This window comes from Pseudophryne corroboree, chromosome 6 (assembly GCF_028390025.1).
Source record: "Pseudophryne corroboree isolate aPseCor3 chromosome 6, aPseCor3.hap2, whole genome shotgun sequence".
NCBI classification, from domain to species: Eukaryota; Metazoa; Chordata; class Amphibia; order Anura; family Myobatrachidae; genus Pseudophryne; species Pseudophryne corroboree.
Window position 1 is genome coordinate 408,904,334 of NC_086449.1, and position 25,102 is coordinate 408,929,435.

General features: G+C 46.7%; 1 protein-coding gene and 1 pseudogene across 1 annotated transcript in view; one reads left to right on the forward strand and one right to left on the reverse strand.

Moving 5' to 3' along the window:
• The window catches only part of SUV39H2 (SUV39H2 histone lysine methyltransferase), a 115,090-nt gene that overhangs the window by 13,127 nt on the left and 76,861 nt on the right, over nucleotides 1-25,102 (forward strand). The gene's annotated exons all lie outside the window — the stretch shown is intronic.
• On the reverse strand, nucleotides 8,038-8,156 carry LOC134937789 (5S ribosomal RNA; annotated as a pseudogene).

Here is a 25,102-nt window from a genome sequence, read left to right on the forward strand (position 1 = left end):
GTCAGCATTTCATCTGAACCAGCCTATTGTAGTGCCTGCGGCTACAAGTGACTTGGAGGACTCCAAGTTACTGGACGTTGTCAGAGCATTAAAAATATATATTGCAAGGACAGCTGGAGTCAGAAAATCTGACTCGTTGTTTATATTGTATGCACCCAACAAGATGGGTGCTCCTGCGTCTAAGCAGACGATTGCTCGTTGGATCTGTAGCACAATCCAACTTGCACATTCTGTGGCAGGCCTGCCACAGCCTAAATCTGTAAAGGCCCACTCCACAAGGAAGGTGGGCTCATCTTGGGCGGCTGCCCGAGGGGTCTCGGCATTACAACTTTGCCGAGCAGCTACGTGGTCAGGGGAGAACACGTTTGTAAAATTTTACAAATTTGATACTCTGGCTAAGGAGGACCTGGAGTTCTCTCATTCGGTGCTGCAGAGTCATCCGCACTCTCCCGCCCGTTTGGGAGCTTTGGTATAATCCCCATGGTCCTTTCAGGAACCCCAGCATCCACTAGGACGATAGAGAAAATAAGATTTTACTTACCGATAAATCTATTTCTCGGAGTCCGTAGTGGATGCTGGGCGCCCATCCCAAGTGCGGATTATCTGCATAAGTTGTACATAGTTATTGTTAACTAATTCGGGTTATTGTTGAAGGAAGCCATCTTTCAGAGGCTCCGCTGTTATCATACTGTTAACTGGGTTTAGATCACAAGTTGTACGGTGTGATTGGTGTGGCTGGTATGAGTCTTACCCGGGATTCAAAATCCTCCCTTATTGTGTACGCTCGTCCGGGCACAGTACCTAACTGGAGTCTGGAGGAGGGTCATAGGGGGAGGAGCCAGTGCACACCACCTGATCGGAAAAGCTTTACTTTTTGTGCCCTGTCTCCTGCGGAGCCGCTATTCCCCATGGTCCTTTCAGGAACCCCAGCATCCACTACGGACTCCGAGAAATAGATTTATCGGTAAGTAAAATCTTATTTTTATACTTTTTAAAAGTTACGTTTTATACAGATTGTTTATTAAGGTAAACGAGTGCCCCAAACAGGAGAGTATGTTTCTGTTTTTCCATATTGCATACTTTTTTTTTTTTTTTTACTGTTTTGGGTGCACTTCCACTTTTTGTATTCACCATTTCTGCAGCGAGGTACACTGGGGTTCCACAGGGATAACATCGGGGTGTGTAGAGTTGGATCTTCATCTGAGGCACCAACAGGCTAAAAGCTTTGACTGTTCCCAAGATGCACAGCGCCGCCTCCTCTATAACCCCGCCTCCGTGCACAGGAGCTCAGTTTGTAACTTGGCGCCTGCAGTGCAGGCAGCTAAGGGAGGGCTGCGCCAGGCAGCCCTGAAAAGAGCTTTTTTAGAAGACAGAAGACTTCAAGGGCCGCAGCACAGGCACTTAAAAGTGCTATATGTCATTCTGACATATCGTGCTGCTGCTCCCTCACCTCCCCTTGCGGCGATGTATACTCCCGCGCCCTGGTTGGCGGGTACTTACAGCAGAGGGCTCCGGTTTCTCATCCAGGCGCACACACTTGCCGCTACTCTCCAGTATCGCGTGGCCGCATTAAAGGGAGGAAGTAAGAGAGGACCCGCTGAAAATCGCGATCCGCTGTGGTCTCTAGGAGAAGGGCCGCGTGCGCAGGCGTGGACACTGTGGCCGTACAGGGACCCCACTAGACCACCAGGGCAAGGGCCACAGGTCGGCTTACCTAATAATCCACTTTAATAGGCCCAGCAGTACCCGGTGGTGAAGTCCAGCAAGGGTATAAGGCTCTGACCTGTAGCCCCTCCCCCAGCCCCAGGCGCCATTTACTGATAATGTTCCCGCCCTGTAGCTGCATCTCTCCGTCTCCCTCACTCCCTGTCAGCGTTTGGGCGCCATTACACACATGCTGAGCTGATTCTGGGACTGCTGAGCAATGTCTCCTCTGTAAAGCCGCCTGCATCATCAGCGCTGTGCATTTACAGGACACTTAAGTATTCTACATGTCATTTAGACAGTGTTAGTTAAGAACAATTGCATTACTACAGGGATATTTAGTACAAGTACCCTGTGATATACTTCCAGTCTTTACTGTGCATTGTTATATCTATATACCTATATAGCTTTACCTTGGTAGTACAGTTTGTACTTAGTATTGCTAGTCCAGTGCAGTTTAATTGTTGTTGGTAATAATTTCTGCATTGTACATGTGACTTGAGTGTGTGACAATAGCTGCTGTGTGATCTCTATTTTGTGTATCTCACAAGTATTGCTATCCCTATATTCTGTACCCTGAGGGGGGCTAAGTGCGTCAGGGTTCTCATGTAATATAGTGTTTCACAGGATATACTACTTTGGTATTTTTCTCTGTGTTTTACAGTCACCAAATCCTTAAATCCTCTGTCTGTGCTCTGCTGTGCAGTCGCACTATACAGGGTTTTTTTTGGTCAGGTAATTTGTCTGCGTATTTTGTACTATTACACCCTAAGGTTATGCTTACATATAATGTCTGCTAAACAGGGTGGTAGATCCATGGCTGATCCTGCACCATGCAGTGCTGACGCCACGGACTACTCGGAGGAAAACATTGCAGCTAAGGATTCAGGTACTGAGGGTTCTATACCCCCTGGTCAGTCTGCAGCAACGGGTGCAAATCAAGACCCACCTTGGGCTGCTTTCTCTAATTTACGGACTATGCTAGTAACTAGACTTGCGCCCCCTATGGGACCTCCTGTGCCAGTACAGCCACATATTGTACCTGCAGTTAATCCGCCATGGGCAGATACACTGTCCTCTCGGTTACAGCAATTAAATCAGTCTCTGGCTAAGCAAAGTCCTGACTCTCGCCCACTTAAGACCAAGGAGTCATCTAAACAGGCCATTACTTCCTCACAATCCACACATGTTTCAGATACCTCATCCGATGAAGATGGCGCTTACACTGACCCTTCAGACACTGATGCAGATGCTTCTGATGGGGAATCTCTGACACAAGTGGATGTTCCTGACCTCTTGGAGGCTATCAGGCTAATTCTTCAAATCGATGATGACGAAGAGCCTCCAGCTACCTCTAAGAAACCAGATAAGTTTAAACGTCAGAAGGTTACTAAATTAGTCTTGCCTCATTCTGACCACTTGGTTGACATTCGTCAAGAATCCTGTGAAAATCTAGGAAATAAATTTTCCCTGTCTAAAAAGATGCTAGCTCGTTACCCCCTTGCTGAAGAGTTAAGTAAAAATTGGGAAACACCTCCGCCGGTGGATTCACAAATCGCGCGTCTGGTGGTTTCCTCTGCTCTGCCTGTCACTACTGTTACCTCGCTGGAGGAACCTACGGATAAGTGTATGGAAGGTTGCTTGAAGTCCATTTACACTCTTGCTGGACCTGTGCATAGGCCCACTATTGCGGCTTCCTGGGCGGTAAAAGCTATTGAAGCCTGGGTTCAGGAAGTCGAAGCGGAACTACTGTCAGATTTTCCTGATAATGCTAGACAGTGTCTTTCATATATTATTTCAGCCTCTCATTATATTCAGGAGGCGGCATCTGATGCTGGTGTCCTTGCGGCCAAGGCATCTACTACGTCCATTCTGGCTCGCTGGATTCTCTGGTTGCGGTCCTGGTCCGTAGATCTGGACTCTAAAAAGACCTTGGAGGTGATCCCTTTTAAGGGTAACATTCTTTTTGGAGAAGATCTCAACAAGATTGTTGCTAACTTGGCATCAGCTAAGATTGCATGTCTGCCTAGTACTGCTCCGAAGGCTAAGAGTACTTTGTTTCGTTCCTTTCGACCTCCAGGTAAAGCAAAGGGTCAGGCGTACCCAAAACAAGCTCGCACTTCCAAAACCTCTAAACCCAAACCTAAATGTGCCTGGGCTGCCCGTTAGCCTGCTTCCAAAACAGACAAACCTGCTGCATGACGGGGCGGGCCTCCCCCTGGGGGTTCCCAGGGTGGGAGGCCAACTTCTACGGTTTGCTCAGGTGTGGTTACAGACTACTTCGGACGCCTGGGTCACTCACGGATACGCCATCTCTTTCAAGAAATGTCCCCCTCGCCAGGTTTGCTCAACAAACATCCCTTTGGATCAGGTAAAAGCAAAAACTCTCAGTATGGTGGTACAATCTTTCCTGGATACAGGCGTGATAGTGCCGGTGCCTCTGGCTCATAGGGGCAGGGGGTACTATTCCACGCTGTTCCTAGTCCTGAAACCGAATGGGTCCTCTCGGCCCATTCTCAACCTAAAGTCTTTGAACAAATTTGTGAAGGTTTCCAAATTCCGTATGGAAACTCTTCGCTCTATTGTTTTGGCTTTGGCGCCCAAGGACTATATGGTATCCCAGGATGCTTACCTGCATATACCTATTGCAGTGTCGCATCGGCAATACCTGCGTTTTGGTATCGGTAACCTACATTTTCAATTCCAGGCCGTACCTTTCGGTCTGACCACGGCTCCAAGAATTTTCACCAAGGTAATGACTGCTATACTCCGCCGTCAAGGTATCAGTATCCTGCCGTATCTGGACGACTTGTTGATCTTGGCGAACACTCCAGAGGTTCTCCTGTCATCTGGAACTGATGGTCCAATTCCTGCAAGCCCACGGGTGGCTCATCTACTGGAAGAAATCTTCCCTGGTCCCTGCTTAGAGCATGGTGCACAATGCACCAGCGGTTGTTTTTGTCTCCGGAGAAGGTCCTTAAACTTCAGGACAAGATAAAATGCTTCCTCTCTCGCCCATGTGTGTCGGTACACTCGGCGATGCTAGTACTAGTCCTCATGGTGTCTGCTTTTGACATGGTGGAGTACGCTCAAATTCATTCCCGCCCTCTGCAGAGGTTGATACACTCCCAAGTGGTACGGCCTGCCTCACCGGATCAAGACTCGCATGATCTCCTTGACTCTGGAGGTCCGCTTGTCACTGAGCTGGTGGCTACAGGACCAGCAACTGAGCAGAGGTCGTCCCTTCTGGATCTCCAACTGGGTCCTTCTGACGACAGATGCCAGTCTGTGGGGCTGGGGCGCGGTGTTGGAGCAACACTCTCTTCAGCGTCGGTGGACCAGGGAGGAATCTCTCCTTCCGATAAACATTCTGGAATTGAAGGCAGTGTTCAATGCGATGACACTAGCCCTACCTCTAGTACAGAAAATGCCTGTTCAAGTACAGTCAGACAACACCACCATGGTGGCGTACATAAATCATCATGGCGGTACTCGAAGCCGAATGGCAATGATGGAAGTATTAAAAATCCTTTGTATGGTGGAACGCCATCTGCCAGCCATATCGGCAGTGTTTATTCCCGGAGTCCTCAACTGGGAAGCGGACTTCCTCAGTCGTCAGTACGTGCACGCCGGAGAGTGGAGTCTTCATCCGGAAGTCTTTCAACTCCTAGTGGACAAATAGGACCTACCAGATGTAGACCTGATGGCGTCTCAACACAATCACAAGATTCCGGTATTTGGAGCAAGAACAAGGGATCCTCAAGTGGTGTTCGTGGACGCACTGGCAATTCCATGGAACTTTTGGATGCGTACGTGTTCCCTCCAGTGTCACTCCTGCCCAGAGTAGTGAGGAAGTTCAAGCAAGAAGGAGGAATCCTTCTAATAGCTCAAGCGTGGCCCAGACGGCATTGGTTCTCAGACCTACAGGGTCTCTCGCTAGAGCGTCCTCTTCTGCCTCCGCAATGACCAGACCACCTCGTTCAGGGCCTTTGTGTTTACCGGGATCAGGCCCGACTGGCTTTGACGGCGTGGCTCTTGAAGCTTCCGTCCTGAGGGCCAAAGGATTTTCTGAGGCGGTCATTCAAACTATATTGAAGGCCCGTAAGCCGGCTTCTGCTCGGATTTACCATAGGGTCTGGAATTCTTACTTTGCTTGGTGTGCATCCAACAATCATGACGTCCACAAGTTTAGTACGGCCAAACTTTTGGCCTTCCTACAACAGGGCCTGGACTTGGCCCTTCGGCTGGCCTCCCTCAAGGTTCATATTTCTGCCTTGTCGGTATGGTTTCATACATTCACTCAGGGTGTTTTACGGATTCAACCTCCCTATGTTCCTCCTGTACCTCCTTGTGATTTGTTAGTGGTTCTGGAGGCTTTGCAAGAGTCTCCGTTTTTGAACCTCTTGAATCTGCCGACCTTATGTGGCTTTCCCTCAAGGTCTTTACTGCTATTGCCATTGCTAGATGGGTATCAGATTTGGGTGCCTTGTCTTGTAGGTCCCCCTATCTGATTTTTCTACTGCTGGGTACACTGGGCTCCACAAGGATTAACATCGGGGTGTAGAGTATGATCTTGATCCGAGGCTCAAAGCTTTAGACTGTTCCCAAGATGCACAGCGCCGCCTCCTCGATAACCCCGCCTCCATGCCGGTGAGCTCAGTTTGTAGTTGGTGCCTGCAGTAGCAGGTCACTTAACAGGGGGCTGCCTCAGGCAGCCTATTCTTAGCTTTAAATTTGAAGAAAAGATTCTACAAGGGCTGCAGCAGGCTGTGTCTGATAGACGTCTCTGCTGCAGCTCCATCAACCCCAGCTGCGCTGTATACTCCTGCGGTTGCCGGTTCACTGCAGCGGAGGCGCCGGCTTCTTCTCTCTCTTCACGTGAGTCTCGCACACACACACCGCTGTCTACCGGATCGCGGGGGCCGCTGTCGAGGGGGAGGTAAGGGGCTTCTGTGCCGCACTTTGCACCGAGGATGTTCCACTAGCCACCAGGGACATACTGTATGGGCACAGGTCAGGGGGGACGTTGTACCATTTCCTCCTCCCCCCCCCCCCCCCCCCCCTGTTTTCTTTACTGCCCGGTGGGGATGCCAGCAGGCCAGACCTGAGGCCCCAGCCCCAGGACGCCATTTCAGCAATGTTCCCGCTCTGGAGCTGCTTCCTTCTCCCTCACTCCCGGTCGGCAGCCATTACGGATAGAGCCTTGCTGTTCCCGGGATTGCTGGAGCAAATCCTCTGTGGAACCGCCTGACTGCCAGTGCTGTGCTTCCTACAGGACACTTGAGTATTCTACCTGTCACTGCGACTGTGTTAGTTAAGAAAGAGTGCATACCTTTAGGGTTGTGTGGTACAAACACCCTGTGATATACATCCAGTGTTTACTGCGTTTGATATATCTATTGTTGTCACATATAGGCATACTGAGTATTACTTTGTATTGCTAGTCCAGTGCAGTTTATGGTACATAATTTCTGCATGGTATGTTTGTGACTATATGCAGTTGTGCTCATAAGTTTACATACCCTAGCAGAATTTGTGATTTTCTGGCCATTTGGCAGAGAATATGAATGATAACTCACAAACTTTTCTTTCACTCATGGTTAGTGGTTGGGTGAAGCCATTTTTTGTCAAACAACTGTGTTTACTCTTTTTAAATCATAATGACAACAGAAACTACCCAAATGACCTTGATCAAAAGTTTACATACATTCATGTATTGGGGTTATACCGCACTGGAGAATAATAAGTGTATATAGTATAGATAGTATCTTAACCAAGATGTAATAAATGAAAAAAGAAAACCAATGTTTTCTAATAATCTTAAGATTGGTGGTGCACCCTGAGTCAGCAACAAAGCATACCACAAATAAGGAGAGAAAGGAAGACTCTTTTGTGGGCGCACTCTTTTGTATGTATATATAGCCGTCTCAAAGAAACGAGAAAGTTTAAAAGATATAGTTTTTATTTGTAACAACAATAAAATAGTAGTAGGGTACTTTGTCAATCGAAAGAAAGAAAAATGGGGGGAAGGGTAGGGGAACATAGAACAGATGTTAGCAGTAAAAATACTGAATGATGGTTCTAGGCTGCCTGGGTTTAGAAATGCCGATTATTATCAAATATAGGCTTGAGAATGCTATATATTCAAATATAAGCCTGAGAAGCACGCTATATGTCCTACATCGGTATGCATGTCAATTGCTGCCTAGTTGAGGTAGATAATGTATCTCTTGTGAGAGAGACTTAAGAAAGGAATAGATGACAATAAAGAAGGCTGAATGAGCAAGATGAATCTGCTGTCAGTTTTAGACGCTGAGCATATCCGTCCAAATGCTTCTACTGAACTGAGTATTCCTCAAGAGTCACCCACTTGAGTACTAACCCAGCCCAACACTGCTTAGCTTCCAAGATCGGAAGGATTCGGGCGTTGCCAGTGTGGTATGAGCGTAGAAGGAATATTCAATATCTAATGCTCTGGAATCACTGATGAGAGTTCACGAATGGGGAAGGGAAAGGTAGATGTAGATTGAAGAGGAAAAATAGGGGATCTGCTGCCAATGTTAGACAGGGATAAATACCCCTGAATCAGTGGTGAGAGTCCTGAAAAATAGGGAAAGTCAGGGAAAATAGAAAAGTAGGGCACGGTACAATGAAATATTCCAAAACAGTGACTGTAATTGGATATACCTTTGAATTATGGATGCATAAGGTATTTATAATGGTAATAATCCTAGATGTCAAAGGAGGCTAATTGTACATGAAACAAAGATGTAATTTTAGATCATTAGACACATCCTGGTAAATTGATATCGTGTGTCTCCCAATAGGATATCCTATATCGAGAGATGTAACAAGGTAGCTGATTAATGGCAACAAAATAAAGTGGGTTGCTGTTCTTGTTACAATAATGTCAAAACAGAAAACATGATTAAAATATCTGGAACAGACAATGCTACTATAATCAGTCTCTCCTAATGGATATTGGGAAACAGGGAGAGGGGGGAAAAGAAGAGAAGAAAAGAGATTCAGCGATATAAGAATGAATATGTCAGATTTTATAACTGACCAGGGCTCTGATACTCTGTGTAGCGAACAATGTTATTTCTCTATCGTCCTAAGTGGATGCTGGGGTTCCTGAAAGGACCATGGGGAATAGCGGCTCCGCAGGAGACAGGGCACAAAAAAGTAAAGCTTTACTAGGTCAGGTGGTGTGCACTGGCTCCTCCCCCTATGACCCTCCTCCAGACTCCAGTTAGATTTTGTGCCCGAACGAGAAGGGTGCAATCTAGGTGGCTCTCCTAAAGAGCTGCTTAGAGAAAGTTTAGTTTAGGTTTTTTTCTTTACAGTGAGTCCTGCTGGCAACAGGATCACTGCAACGTGGGACTTAGGGGGAAAGTAGTAAACTCACCTGCATGCAGAGTGGATTTGCTGCTTGGCTACTGGACACCATTAGCTCCAGAGGGATCGAACACAGGCCCAGCCGTGGAGTCCGGTCCCGGAGCCGCGCCGCCGACCCCCTTGCAGATGCTGAAGCGTGAAGAGGTCCGGAAACCGGCGGCTGAAGACTCCTCAGTCTTCATAAGGTAGCGCACAGCACTGCAGCTGTGCGCCATTTTCCTCTCAGCACACTTCACTGGGCAGTCACTGAGGGTGCAGAGCGCTGGGGGGGGGCGCTCTGAGAGGCAAATATAAACCTTATACAAGGCTAAAAATACCTCACATATAGCCCATAGGGGCTATATGGAGATATTTAACCCCTGCCTGACTGGAAAAATAGCGGGAGAAGAACCCGCCGAAAAAGGGGCGGGGCCTATCTCCTCAGCACACGGCGCCATTTTCTGTCACAGCTCCGCTGGTCAGAACGGCTCCCAGGTCTCTCCCCTGCACTGCACTACAGAAACAGGGTAAAACAGAGAGGGGGGGCACATTAATGGCTATATATATATATATTAAAGCAGCTATAAGGGAGCACTTAATATAAGGATATCCCTTGTATATATAGCGCTTTGTGGTGTGTGCTGGCAGACTCTCCCTCTGTCTCCCCAAAAGGGCTAGTGGGTCCTGTCTTCATTAGAGCATTCCCTGTGAGTTTGCGGTGTGTGTCGGTACGTGGTGTCGACATGTATGAGGACGATATTGGTGTGGAGGCGGAGCAATTGCCAAATATGCAGATGTCACCCCCCAGGGGGTCGACACCAGAATGGATGCCTTTATTTGTGGAATTACGTGATGGTTTATCTTCCCTTAAACAGTCAGTTGAGGACATGAGGCGGCCGGACAATCAATTAATGCCTGTCCAGGCGCCTCAAACACCGTCAGGGGCTGTAAAACGCCCTTTGCCTCAGTCGGTCGACACAGACCCAGACACGGGCACTGATTCCAGTGACGACGGTAGAAATTCAAACGTATTTTCCAGTAGGGCCACACGTTATATGATTTTGGCAATGAAGGAGACGTTACATTTAGCTGATACTACAGATACCGTAAAACAGGGTATTATGTATGGTGTGAAAAAACTACAAACAGTTTTTCCTGAATCAGAAGAATTAAATGACGTGTGTGATGAAGCGTGGGTTGCTCCTGATAAAAAGTTGATAATTTCAAAAAAGTTATTGGCATTATACCCTTTCCCGCCAGAGGTTAGGGCGCGCTGGGAAACACCCCCTAAGGTGGACAAGGCGCTCACACGCTTATCCAAACAAGTGGCGTTACCCTCTCCTGAGACGGCCGCACTTAAGGATCCATCAGATAGAAAGATGGAAGTTATTCAAAAGAATATATACACACATGCAGGTGTTATACTACGACCAGCTATAGCAACTGCCTGGATGTGCAGTGCTGGAGTAGTTTGGTCAGAATCCCTGATTGAAAATATTGATACCCTAGATAGGGACAATGTTTTACTGTCGTTAGAACAAATAAAGGATGCATTTATCTATATGCGTGATGCACAGAGGGATATTTGCACACTGGCATCTCGGGTGAGTGCTATGTCCATTTCAGCCAGAAGAGCCTTATGGACACGACAGTGGACAGGCGATGCGGATTCAAAACGTCACATGGAGGTTTTGCCGTATAAAGGGGAGGAGTTATTTGGAGTTGGTCTATCAGACTTGGTGGCCACGGCTACTGCCGGGAAATCCACTTTTTTACCTCAAGTCACTCCCCAACAGAGAAAGGCACCGACCTTTCAACCGCAGCCTTTTCGCTCCTACAAAAATAAGAGAGCAAAGGGCTTGTCGTACCTGCCACGAGGCAGAGGAAGAGGGAAGAGACACCAACAGGCAGCTCCTTCCCAGGAACAGAAGCCCTCCCCGGCTCCTGCAAAAACCTCAGCATGACGCTGGGGCCTCTCAAGCGGACTCGGGGACAGTGGGGGGCCGTCTCAAAAATTACAGCGCGCAGTGGGCTCACTCGCAGGTAGACCCCTGGATCCTGCAGATAATATCTCAGGGGTACAGGTTGGAATTAGAGACGGATCCTCCTCATCGTTTCCTGAAGTCTGCCTTACCAACCGTCTCTTCCGAAAGGGAGAGGGTGTTGGAAGCCATTCACAAGCTGTACGCTCAGCAGGTGATAGTCAAAGTACCCCTATTACAACAAGGAAAGGGGTATTATTCCACTCTATTTGTGGTACCGAAGCCGGATGGCTCGGTAAGGCCTATTCTAAATCTGAAGTCCTTGAACCTCTACATAAAAAAGTTCAAGTTCAAGATGGAGTCACTCAGAGCAGTGATAGCGAACCTGGAAGAAGGGGACTTTATGGTATCCTTGGACATCAAGGATGCGTATCTACACGTTCCGATTTACCCCGCACACCAGGGGTACCTCAGGTTCATTGTTCAAAACTGTCACTATCAGTTTCAGACGCTGCCGTTCGGATTGTCCACGGCGCCTCGGGTCTTTACCAAGGTAATGGCCGAGATGATGATTCTTCTTCGAAGAAAAGGAGTATTAGTTATCCCATACTTGGACGATCTCCTAATAAGGGCAAGGTCCAGAGAACAGCTGGAGACAGCTTTAGCACTATCTCAAGAGGTGCTAAGACAACACGGGTGGATTCTGAATATTCCAAAATCCCATTTAATCCCGACAACTCGTCTGCTGTTCCTAGGAATGATTCTGGACACGGTTCAGAAAAAGGTTTTCCTTCCAGAGGAAAAAGCCAAGGAGTTATCCGATCTGGTCAGGAACCTCCTAAAACCAGGAAAAGTGTCAGTACATCAATGCACAAGAGTCCTGGGAAAAATGGTGGCTTCTTACGAAGCAATTCCATTCGGCAGATTCCATGCAAGAATATTCCAAAGGGATCTGTTGGACAAATGGTCAGGGTCGCATCTGCAGATGCACCTGCGAATAACCCTGTCACCAAAGACAAGGGTGTCACTTCTGTGGTGGTTGCAGAAGGCTCACCTATTAGAAGGCCGCAGATTCGGCATTCAGGATTGGATCCTGGTGACCACGGACGCCAGCCTGAGAGGCTGGGGAGCAGTCACACAAGGAAGAAACTTCCAGGGAGTATGGACGAGTCTGGAAAAGTCTCTTCACATAAACATTCTGGAACTAAGAGCAATCTACAATGCTCTAAGCCAGGCGGAACTTCTCCTGCAAGGAAAGCCGGTGTTGATTCAGTCGGACAACATCACGGCGGTCGCCCATGTAAACAGGCAGGGCGGCACAAGAAGCAGGAGTGCAATGGCAGAAGCTGCCAAGATTCTTCGCTGGGCGGAGAATCACGTGATAGCACTGTCAGCAGTGTTCATCCCGGGCGTGGACAACTGGGAAGCAGACTTCCTCAGCAGACACGATCTTCATCCGGGAGAGTGGGGTCTACATCCAGAAGTCTTCAACATGTTAATAGACCGTTGGGAAAGACCAATTGTAGACATGATGGCGTCTCGCCTCAACAAGAAACTGGACAAATATTGCGCCAGGTCAAGAGATCCACAGGCAATAGCTGTGGACGCACTGGTAACTCCTTGGGTGTACCAGTCAGTGTATGTGTTTCCTCCTCTGCCGCTCATACCAAAGGTATTGAAGATCATACGGCAAAGAAGAGTAAGAACAATACTAGTGGTTCCGGATTGGCCGAGAAGGACTTGGTATCCGGAACTTCAAGAGATGCTCACGGACGAACCGTGGCCTCTACCTCTGAGAAGGGACCTGCTACAGCAGGGTCCCTGTCTTTTTCAAGACTTACCGCGGCTGCGTTTGACGGCATGGCGGTTGAACGCCAGATCCTAAAAGGGAAAGGCATTCCAGAAGAAGTCATTCCTACCTTGATTAAGGCACGGAAGGAAGTCACCGTGAAACATTATCACCGCATTTGGCGAAAATATGTAGCGTGGTGCGAGGATCGGAGGGTTCCGACGGAGGAATTCCAACTGGGTCGTTTCCTACATTTCCTGCAATCAGGATTATCTATGGGTCTCAAATTGGGATCCATTAAGGTTCAAATTTCGGCCCTGTCAATATTCTTCCAAAAAGAATTGGCCTCTGTCCCTGAGGTCCAGACTTTTGTCAAGGGAGTACTGCATATACAGCCTCCTGTGGTGCCTCCGGTGGCACCGTGGGATCTAAATGTAGTTTTAGATTTCCTCAAATCCCATTGGTTTGAACCATTGAAAAAGGTGGATTTGAAATATCTCACATTGAAAGTGACTATGTTACTAGCCCTGGCCTCTGCCAGGAGAGTATCTGAATTGGCGGCTTTATCTTATAAAAGTCCTTATCTAATCTTCCATTCGGATAGGGCAGAACTGCGGACTCGTCCGCATTTTCTCCCTAAAGTGGTATCAGCATTTCATCTGAACCAACCTATTGTGGTGCCTGCGGCCACTAGCGACTTGGAGGACTCCAAGTTGTTGGACGTTGTCAGAGCCTTAAAAATATACATTGCAAGGACGGCTGGAGTCAGAAAATCTGACTCGCTGTTTATATTGTATGCACCCAACAAGTTGGGCGCACCTGCTTCTAAGCAGTCGATTGCTCGTTGGATTTGTAACACAATTCAACTTGCACATTCTGTGGCAGGCCTGCCACAGCCTAAAACTGTAAAAGCCCACTCCACAAGGAAGGTGGGCTCATCTTGGGCGGCTGCCCGAGGGGTCTCGGCATTACAACTCTGCCGAGCAGCTACGTGGTCGGGGGAGAACACGTTTGTAAAATTTTACAAATTTGATACCCTGGCAAAGGAGGACCTGGAGTTCTCTCATTCGGTGCTGCAGAGTCATCCGCACTCTCCCGCCCGTTTGGGAGCTTTGGTATAATCCCCATGGTCCTTTCAGGAACCCCAGCATCCACTTAGGACGATAGAGAAAATAAGAATTTACTTACCGATAATTCTATTTCTCGGAGTCCGTAGTGGATGCTGGGCGCCCATCCCAAGTGCGGATTATCTGCAATACTTGTACATAGTTATTGTTAACTAATTCGGGTTATTGTTAAGGAGCCATCTTTAAGAGGCCCTTTCTGTTGTCATACTGTTAACTGGGTTTAGATCACAAGTTGTACGGTGTGATTGGTGTGGCTGGTATGAGTCTTACCAGGGATTCAAAATGCCTCCCTTATTGTGTATGCTCGTCCGGGCACAGTACCTAACTGGAGTCTGGAGGAGGGTCATAGGGGGAGGAGCCAGTGCACACCACCTGACCTAGTAAAGCTTTACTTTTTTGTGCCCTGTCTCCTGCGGAGCCGCTATTCCCCATGGTCCTTTCAGGAACCCCAGCATCCACTACGGACTCCGAGAAATAGAATTATCGGTAAGTAAATTCTTATTATATCATAAAATAATCAACCGTTTATATATCAAAAGCCTAAAATTAACAAGTCTATTTTAGAATCAAAAAGGACTGTTATGATAAACTTAATGTAAATCAATATTATGAGGCAATATATATAATGGACATAGAAGTTAATGCCAGTGAGAAATATAATATAATTGCACGGATATTACCGGGATGAAGAAAATATTCAATCACTGGTAGCAGGCAGAGTAAAGTGTAAACTGTGGAGTCCAGCGCGTGCTGAAATTGTGCACCACGATGTGTCCACAGGGCCGGGCAGTCTCCCGTGATGTGTCCACGGAGTAACGCAGTCTATCGGATACGTGTAGGAGATAAAGTCTCTGTATTTGGGATGGAGCGCTAGGTAGCAGGTATCACGTCTCGGCGGTGTGCGGCGGTCCGTGGATCTGGCGGCTGGATGAACGGAGCTGTGCAGAATTCAGACAATCGGGAATCGGCTATACCCCAGGCAGTGGAGTACGGAAGACGCGTTTCGCCCGTTCTCCGGGCTTGGTCACTTCCTGTTCGTGGAATGGCATCATGCGGGCTTTATCTTGCTGGAGGATCGTAGATAACCAATCAGAATGGGGGTGTGTCGTGCATGTTCAGGTTATTGCGCAGGTGTGACTGGTTTTCTAAATGCAATATGTTCAGTCCTGATTTCACTTGCAATCCACGGTCCATTGCACGAAAGCGAGTATGGAAAAAAAAGGCAATTGTGGGGAAAATAATTTTTTATTAGTAGATGGCAATAAAACGTAAAAATGGGAAATATCAAACAATGATAAATGTTGACTGATAAAAAGGAGAGAATAAAAAACCGGATAATTGCATATAAAAAGGAAGGCTTAAATAAAGCACTTCCCTAATGGCATATCATGCGCAAAGCCTTGTACTAAACAAACATATTAAAGGGATTCCTGCTGAGTATTATTTAAGGAAAAAACTTAATCATATATTGTCTGCCACTGCATGTAAGATCAAAAGCTGAAGACAACGTTGCATAATGATGTGCAGGGGGGGAAAAAATGGTTAAACATTTTGGTTTAATTATGTTAGATCATGTAGGGGAAGTTTAAATATCACAAAGGAAATTTGAGTTACGAAATCATGTGTCAATTAAGAAAAGGGGCTGGACTATATGTGTGTAATGATGAAACTAGAATAATAAAAGATGTTGTTCCTGCCTAAATTAACATGATTACCAATGGGTTAGATTTATATTAAGTATCACACTGGGGATGGTGAGGTAATAGTTAGTTAAAAGTGATGCTGCTGAGGTGCGGATAAATGATACGTGTCAATTGTAGATTATGTGTGTAGTGATGAATGTGAGGCGTTGAGAAAATTGTGAGATGTTGAAAGAATAATCCTGAAATGTTAAGCAGAATTATTGAAGTATCCCTTGAAGGGATAGGTGATTAAAATTGGAAAAGGTTAAAATTAAAAATAAAATTGAAAAAGAGAATGGGGGGGATTCTAATTGGATGTTGTGTCTGTTGAGGAAAAAGGAAAACAGGACTAGTGTGTGTGATAGTGGGACTGGGGTGATGGAAGGATGTGATTGGAGTATCCCATAAGGGGAATTGATTGTAATGTTGGTGTGGGGTACCTATGTGGTGAGGATGTGTGAGTTGGTTAGAATTATAAATTTAAGAAGGAATGCATGATAAGTGGTGCAGCCTAGTGGGGATGTGGATACCAGGAGTTACGGCGCTACCGGTGGAATTGGTGAACATGAAATCAAAAGGTGAAAACAAAAGAGTGAAAATTGAGTGAGAACCATAACAGGTGAATTTGTGAAACAATTGTTGTTATTAGCGTTTAAGAGTGGAATTGAAAATGTAGGTAAGGTGATGACAGGGAGATGGAATTTCACACTGTTTGTGGATAACAACTGGAGTGAAGATAGGTGTGACCTGGATAAAAGGGACTGTATCTGAAATTATTGGAAGGAAAAATAAAATAAAATAAATTAAAAAGAGCGCTTTGTGGGAGGGGGTAAATAGAGGGAGATTATAAAGTTTACATACCCTGGAGATTTTGGCCTGATAACATGCACACAAGTTGACACAAACGGGTTTGAATGGCCACGAAAGGTAACCATCCTCACCTTTGATCTATTTTCTTGCAATCAGTGTGTGTGTGTGTATAAAAGGTCAGTGAGTTTCTGGACTCCTGAAAGACCCTTGCATCTTTCATCCAGTGCTGCACTGACGTTTCTGGATTCTGAGTCATGGGGAAAGCAAAATAATTGTCAAAGGATCTGCGGGAAAAGGTAATTGAACTATATAAAACAGGAAAGGGATATAAAAAGATATCCAAGCAATTGAGAATGCCAATCAGCAGTGCTCAAACTCTAATTAAGAAGTGGAAAATGAGGGATTCTGTGGAAACCAAATCACGGTCAGGTAGACCAACAAAAATTTCAGCCACAACTGCCAGGAAAATTGTTCGGGATGCAAAGAAAAATCCACAAATAACTTCAGCTGAAATACAGGACTCTCTGAAAAAAAGTGGTGTGGTTGTTTCAAGATGCACAATAAGGAGGCATTTGAAGAAAAATGGGCTGCATGGTCGAGTCGCCAGACGAAAGCCATTACTACGCAAATGCCACAAAGCATCCCGCTTACAATACTCCAAACAGCACAGAGACCAGCCTCAAAACTACTGGAACAAAGTCATTTGGAGTGATGAGACCATAAACGTTACATTTGGAGAGGAGTCAACAAGGCCTATGATGAAAGGTACACCATTCCTACTGTGAAACACGGAGGTGGATCGCTGATGTTTTGGGGAAGTGTGAGCTACAAAGGCACTGGAAACTTTGCCAAAATTGATGGCAAGATGAATGCAGCATGTTATCAGAAAATACTGGAGGAAAATTTGTACTCATCAGCCCGGAAGCTGCGCATGGGACGTACTTGGACGTTCCAACATGACAGTGATCCAAAACACAAGGCCAAGTCGACCTGTCATTGGCTACAGCAGAATAAAGTGAAGGTTCTGGAGTGGCCATCTCAGTCTCCTGACCTCAATATCATTGAGCCATTCTGGGGAGATCTCAAATGTGCAGTTCATGCAAGACAGCCCAAGAATTTACAGGAACTGGAGGCTTTTTTCCAAGAAGAATGGGCAGCTTTACCATCTGAGAAAATAAAAAGCCTCATCCACAACTACCACAAAAGACTTCAAGCTGTCATTGATGTTAAAGGGGGCAATACGCGGTATTAAGAACTGGGGTATGTAAACTTTTGATCAGTCATTTGGGTAGTTTTTGTTGTCATTATGATTTAAAAAGCGTAAACACAGTTTGACAATTGATAATGTCGATATTATCTTAAACCATAAAGCTATACCTTTAAACACACTTTTACCATGGAGCCGCTACGGCTGCTAAACTTAATATGCACTCTATATACCTTTTACGCTATTTGCGTAATGAGTCCCGTACCGTGTACGGACTCTGCGTACAAACGCCGCGCTGACGGTACTTCGTACAGGCAGCGCGTACACACTCAATTAATACACTTTAAAACCTTATACAGTTAGGAAATGTAATACACTTTAAACCCTAGCAGGGAAAAGAGGACACAACACCGATTTGTAGTTAATCACTGGGTTCCGACACCACAGAGTAATATATCTGAAAGGGGGTTAACAATACAAGTTATGCACTACAATACAACAGAGTAAATGGCTACAGTCAATGTACATACGTGAGAATATTCGCATGCGCTTCCTGGTCCAGTCCTCCGCTAATCAGGTAGATAGCGTATAGAGTCTTCTGACCGGCCAGGAAGCAACAGGCTTTTTATACAATACTTCCAAAAGCAATACAATGGATACTGTAATCCCTTTGTCCATTGGCCACAGGGATGCATCTTTACAGTACAGGAGAGGTCATAGGTTGATTTGAAAAGGTGGGCGATGTCTTTCTTAACTGCTCTTGTGGGTGGTCTCCTCTGGATTCCCACCGCATACATAATATACAGTAAATACAGTTTATACCTATATTCTGCTTCTGCACATAACTATCCACAGGAACATGCGATCTTCCGCAAACCAACACCGGAATGTTACCCTTAAAATACCCTACAGCTGGATACCAGACACCACCTTATAACCTTAGTCTGTCCCCTCCTATCATGCAAAGGTGAATCCCTTTGTTCTGAAATCATTTAAACTGTTGATACTTGCTGATGTGGTGCAGGGGGACTATGTGTACAATGTGCACTATTTGGATTAAATATGTAATGTTTTGATAGCCCTCTATGCGTTCACAAACTCAACCGTAAATACCCACACCACGGGCAGGACCGCGGGAGCGACCATACGCAAATTGCGGATATGTGCACGCGCAGTGGGCATGTGTGTGTATTTTATACGTGCTGTGTGTTCTGGAATATTTTTCGACTTTGACAGTCCACCCTTTGGCAGTCAGCAATAACTGCCACTATCTAAACATTAAACAGAAAAATATCAATACATTATCTACAGATGATTGGATGGGAGGAGGAGAGTGGTAGGTGGGAAATGTATGACCTAGTGGGATAGTAAAAAGCATGTATGTATGAATCCATGTCTGAGGGGCATGTATCATCGTGACGTATATGTTCTAGATAAGCTTCGAGGTATTGCGAAGTATACATTAAATCCTTCTTATCCCGTATTAAGGGTCTGTAAGTGGGCCAACAAACACTACCAAGCTCTTTTTCGGCTTCTTGTTCCAACAAATGGGGTGCACATTTAGTTGATGATACATGGAGGGGGAACATATGTGAGTGCTAGTATATGTGGATATCACCTGTCGACTATGTGTGTCACTAACTGAAGGTTGTAGAGAAGAAGATAAGACGCATATCTAAAATACATTCACATAACATTTTCGTAATCATTCTTGGGTATAGTCGATATCTTTTCCGGATCAGTGTATCTGGGCAGAGGGGGAGACAAAGGAAAAACGGGTGAAAGAAACAGGCCATGGAATTAATTTGCAATCATGTCTTATCATAACACTGTCTCTATGGATGGGTCGTAAATTAAATCTGCTGCTGTAACAATGCCCCCGCTCCTTAAACTCATCAAATTTGTGCCGTGCTTGCGCCGTGTTAGAATTCGAACACACCTAAATATCAAGCCAATAATTATGACGACTCCCAGGATACAAAGGAGAAACTTCCCTACACTCATAGTAACATTTTGAGCCCACTCTCTCCTAATCCTGAGAACCAATTTCGTGGGTTCAACCATGAGACCCAGCCGGTCAGCTCATTACCCACACAGTGTTCGCAAATACGCGCTATAGCGCGTATTTTACCCGTTAATTGACAGCGGTGACGCAAAAAAACCAAAACGCAGGGTCCCACAGGATGCGCTCTGACCAATCAGCAGCGCTGTCCTGTGCTGTCCGTCACTTTAACTTTCCAATGGCAGAGAGAGGGGAGGAGACCATGGAGAGCGTGATCTCCCGCCTTCCCCTCTCTGCTCTGTACGGGACCTGGCCAGAACATCCAGCCCGCTGTGTGGCTGGGGGCCGTCATCTCCGGCCGGGCATGAAGCTCTGCCACATCGGTCAGCGGAGGAAGCCGTTCGAGGGATCAAGACCGGGGAAGATGCAGCGGCTGGGGGCACTGGCGCACGTAGGGGAAATGTTGTGTGCTCTGAGTACCTACCCCCCGCAAGTCCGATCCATGCTGCTGCTGCACCGATAGTTTATTTCTTCAGATGCAGCCGCAGTGAGGCACTCGGGGCTTTAGAATCAGGGTTCGCGGCAGGGGGGTAGCCATGGAGTTTTAGGAAAGCTGCTGCAGAGCAAACTGTAGCTTTTTACAGCGCAGCAGCTGACTGCACTCCTCTCCTCAGCTCCGGACACAGGGTGAGAGTGCGGCACCAGTGAGTGAAGTGGGTGGTGGCTGGTCTTGCTGTAGGGGTGACTGGGGGTCTGTGGTGGTGGCTGCAACTTGTAAGTGCTCTACCTGGTGCAATGTGTATAACGTGCTGTACCCGGCGCAGTGTGTATAACGTGCTGTACCCGGCGCAGTGTGTATAACGTGCTGTACCCGGCGCAGTGTGTATAACGTGCTGTACCCGGCGCAGTGTGTATAACGTGCTGTACCCGGCGCAATGTGTATAAGGTGTTTTACCTGGTGCAATGTGTATAACGTGCTCTGCCTGGTGCAAAGTGTATGACGTGCTGTTCCTGGAGCAAAGTGTATGACGTGCTCTACCTGGCGCAGTGTGCATAGGAGGTTCTACCTGGTGCAATGTGTATAAGCGGCACTACTGTGTGGTGTAATGTGAATTGACACTATTATGTGGTCACGCCCCTTCCCTATGAAGCCACGCCTTAACATTTTGCAGCGCGCCTACGGCGCGCACTACCTATGCTTTAAGTTCTGCGTGGTGGAACACCAATTCACTTTCTGCCTAAGGGCACCAAAATGTCTAGTTACAGCTCTGGTGCAGGGTGTCCTGCATGCTACACAGCCCAGCAGCACTGTCACCCCCATCCCCCCATCTTGCAACACTTTTGTAGTGTCCAAACAAGATTAAAATTAATAAGAACCTTCATTCCGATGGGACCCAGAAAAAGACCGGTAGGACCCCAATTTTAAAAAGTGAAGGGTCCCTGGGACCCACTTTTTTTTTTGGCTCAGCGCGATCACTGCCACAGCGGTCAGGGTAAGGTTGTGTCTCCTCTGGAACTCCCTCTTCAACTGCAATTTATCATCCATCTTTTGATCGATAATCTCTGTGGGGTCGTCAGTGCTGTTTGTAATATACGTGCAGCACTTCACACCATATTGAGTTGCCAAAGTGACACAGTACCCACCCGTCACGGCTGTGATATAATTGAGGACCATCCTATGCTGGAGCAATTCTGTTTTGTAAGCTTGCAATTCCCTACCCGTGTACCTGAAGTTGTCGTCATACATAGCGCATGGATATACCTATAATTTATAATTCCTCTGGCAGTACGGGTGATGTCTAATGCAAGAAGGAATTGAATCCCGGTGGATTTGTGGATCAAATCAGAGGCTACGTGCTCTGTCCTATCTATGAGGTGTCTCTTGACGATGTGTTCATAGTGAGTATGAGTATAAGGAGCCTGAGCACTGCGGTGAACGTCTTTTATCTTATCATGGGTTATGGTCATGACCTCTGGCAACACTCTTCCAACATAACACAATCCCTCTGAGTTCGGGGCAAGCCACTTATACGCCTTCCTCCCACATATGAAATAGGCATCATCGGGGAGAACATACGGGACAGAATATGACATTACCATATTACAAACTTTCCAAGTGAAAAACCCAATCCCTAGTTCTCCCATCTGCTCAGTACAAGTATCAGGCTGGATGATATGAGCACAGTACCCTGGTGATACTTCTCCAACCCACATGGTCTTGCTTCCTCGAGTATACCTATACCGAAAATACCTTCCACTGTTGGCTATTTGGCGTACAAGTTCAGAGTCTATAGGTATCCTATCAGCTCTGTGAGAAAAGGCCATGGTTTGATTATTCCATATCACCTCCCAATTTCCTGGTTTTCGGAAATTGGAAATGTTGAAACATGATAAGGATCTATCTACATGATACTGGTGGAGCTTCAAACTAGGGGGCCTAGAAATATAAAATTTCTTGTCCACCGGTCTCCCACCCCGTAATTTGAGTACCTCATTTATTGCTAAAGGGTACGGTACTAATCCTGACTTGCTCTGACCTTGAGGTACTTGTGAGCACACCCAGCATTCTGTCTGGTTTAAGACCTTACCCACTAGTGAGTGGTAATCGCTCAATGGATGACGGTCCAGGTTGATATTAAGGCTGGACTGACATCTCTGGATGCACCCATCCTCGACTATGTTCTCACAATTCCTACAAATGCAATTTTCCTCAGCCAATAACCCTTCACAGAGCCTCCGAGCTCCCTGACTATCAGATCGTTTTCTGATACTCGCCTTTGCTCGAGTGATGTGTTGCTCTTGGAATTCTACAAATCCGTCCTCGCCATCAGAACCCATTCCAGATCCTTTCTCGACCTCTCTGGGACTTTCACCGAAACAGACTGTTCTGGTCAACAACAGGATTAACAGGAAAACCCGGAACGCAGTCTCTTGGGGTAAGTCCATCTTGTTAAGGGGAGAGAAAGGAAACAAGAAGGGGGAGAGAAGGAGGGTAGTGGGAGATGGAGAAAATAATAAAAAAGAAAAACTGGTGCGACAACCGCCTCTGATCTTGTTGTTCTCCGCGCTCAGGTGCCGTCTCAACAGTACTGCCTCTCAACCTTCCCGGAACAGACACTCCAGTGATACGATGTTCTCTACACTCTGCTCTTTGTCACGGGTTCTCTCTGGGTCAGCGACCTTCTTACAGTGGGACGAGTGGACCCAAGTCTCTCTTTCGGGAACCTTTAATGCCTTCGTGCTGGTTAGTAAGACTTGGTACGGTCCTTCCCACCTGTCAATGAGGCAACCTGAGCGTAGAAAATTTCGAATCATTACATAATCCCCAGGTTCAATGTCATGACAATTACTGTTTGGCAGGTCAGGAATCACCAGCTTTAGATTTCTGTTTTGATTCCTCAGCTGCTGGCTCATCTTAACCAAATATTTTACAGTCACTTCGTTATTGCATTTCAAATCATCCTGGGGGTCTATCATTACATGGGGTTGTCGGCCAAAAAGAATCTCAAAGGGTGATAGGTTAAGTGGGGACCTGGGAGTGGTTCTGATGCTGTACAATACTAGTGGCAAAGCTTCTGGCCACAACAATCCAGTTTCAACCATCACTTTGCTCAGCTTATTCTTAATAGTGCTGTTTACTCTCTCCACCTTCGCACTCGCCTGTGGGCGGTACGGAGTATGCAGCTTGCGATTAATTCCCATCAGTTTGCACATAACCTGAAAGACTTCACCTGTAAAATGGGTACCCCTATCGCTTTCAATTATTCTAGGGATACCATATCTACACACAAATTCCTGCACAATTTTCATTGCAGTGAACGTAGCAGTATTTGTGGCAGCAGGGAACGCTTCTTCCCAATTGGAAAACATATCAATACAGACTAACATATTTTCTCTGACGTCCTAGTGGATGCTGGGACTCCGTAAGGACCATGGGGAATAGCGGCTCCGCAGGAGACAGGGCACAAAATAAAAGCTTAAGGATCAGGTGGTGTGCACTGGCTCCTCCCCCTATGACCCTCCTCCAAGCCTCAGTTAGATTTTTGTGCCCGGCCGAGAAGGGTGCAATCTAGGTGGCTCTCCTGAGCTGCTTAGAATAAAAGTTTAGTTTAGTTTTTTTTATTTTCAGTGAGTCCTGCTGGCAACAGGCTCACTGCATCGTGGGACTAAGGGGAGAAGAAACGGACTCACCTGAGTGCAGAGTGGATCGGGTTTCTTAGGCTACTGGACATTAGCTCCAGAGGGACGATCACAGGTTCAGCCTGGATGGGTCACCGGAGCCGCGCCGCCGTCCCCCTTACAGAGCCAGAAGAGACGAAGAGGTCCGGTGAAATCGGCGGCAGAAGACATCCTGTCTTCAGTCTAAGGTAGCGCACAGCACCGCAGCTGTGCGCCATTGCTCTCAGCACACTTCACACTCCGGTCACTGAGGGTGCAGGGCGCTGGGGGGGAGCGCCCTGAGACGCAATATAACAATATACCTTAGGTGGCAAAAAGAATACATCACATATAGCTCCTGGGCTATATGGATGTATTTTAATCCCCTGCCATTTTTACACAAAAAAGCGGGAGATAAGGACGTCGTGAAGGGGCGGAGCCTATCTCCTCAGCACACAAGCGCCATTTTCCCTCACAGCTCCGCTGGAAGGACGGCTCCCTGACTCTCCCCTGCAGTCCTGCTTCAGAATCAGGGTAAAAAAGAGAAGGGGGGGCATTTTTGGCAGCAAATAACGATAATAACAGCAGCTATAAGGGAATAACACTTATATAAGGTTATCCCTGTATATATATATATAGCGCTGGGTGTGTGCTGGCAGACTCTCCCTCTGTCTCTCCAAAGGGCTAAGTGGGGTCCTGTCCTCTATCAGAGCATTCCCGGTGTGTGTGCTGTGTGTCGGTACGCGTGTGTCGACATGTATGAGGAGGAAAATGATGTGGAGGCGGAGCAGTTGCCTGTGTTGGTGATGTCACCCCCTAGGGAGTCGACACCTGACTGGATGATTGTATTTAAACAATTAAGTGATAATGTCAGCAATTTGCAAAAAACTGTTGACGACATGAGACAGCCGGCAAATCAATTAGTGCCTGTCCAGGCGTCTCAGACACCGTCAGGGGCGCTAAAACGCCCGTTACCTCAGTGGGTCGACACAGACCCTGACACAGATACTGAGTCTAGTGTCGACGGTGACGAGACAAACGTAATGTCCAGTAGGGCCACACGTTACATGATCACGGCAATGAAAGAGGCATTGAACCTTTCTGACACTACAAGTACCACAAAGAAGGGTATTATGTGGGGTGAGAAAAAACTACCAATAGTTTTTCCTGAGTCAGAGGAAATAAATGAGGTGTGTGAAAAAGCGTGGGTTTCCCCCGATAAAAAACAGCTAATTTCTAAAAAATTATTAGCATTATATCCCTT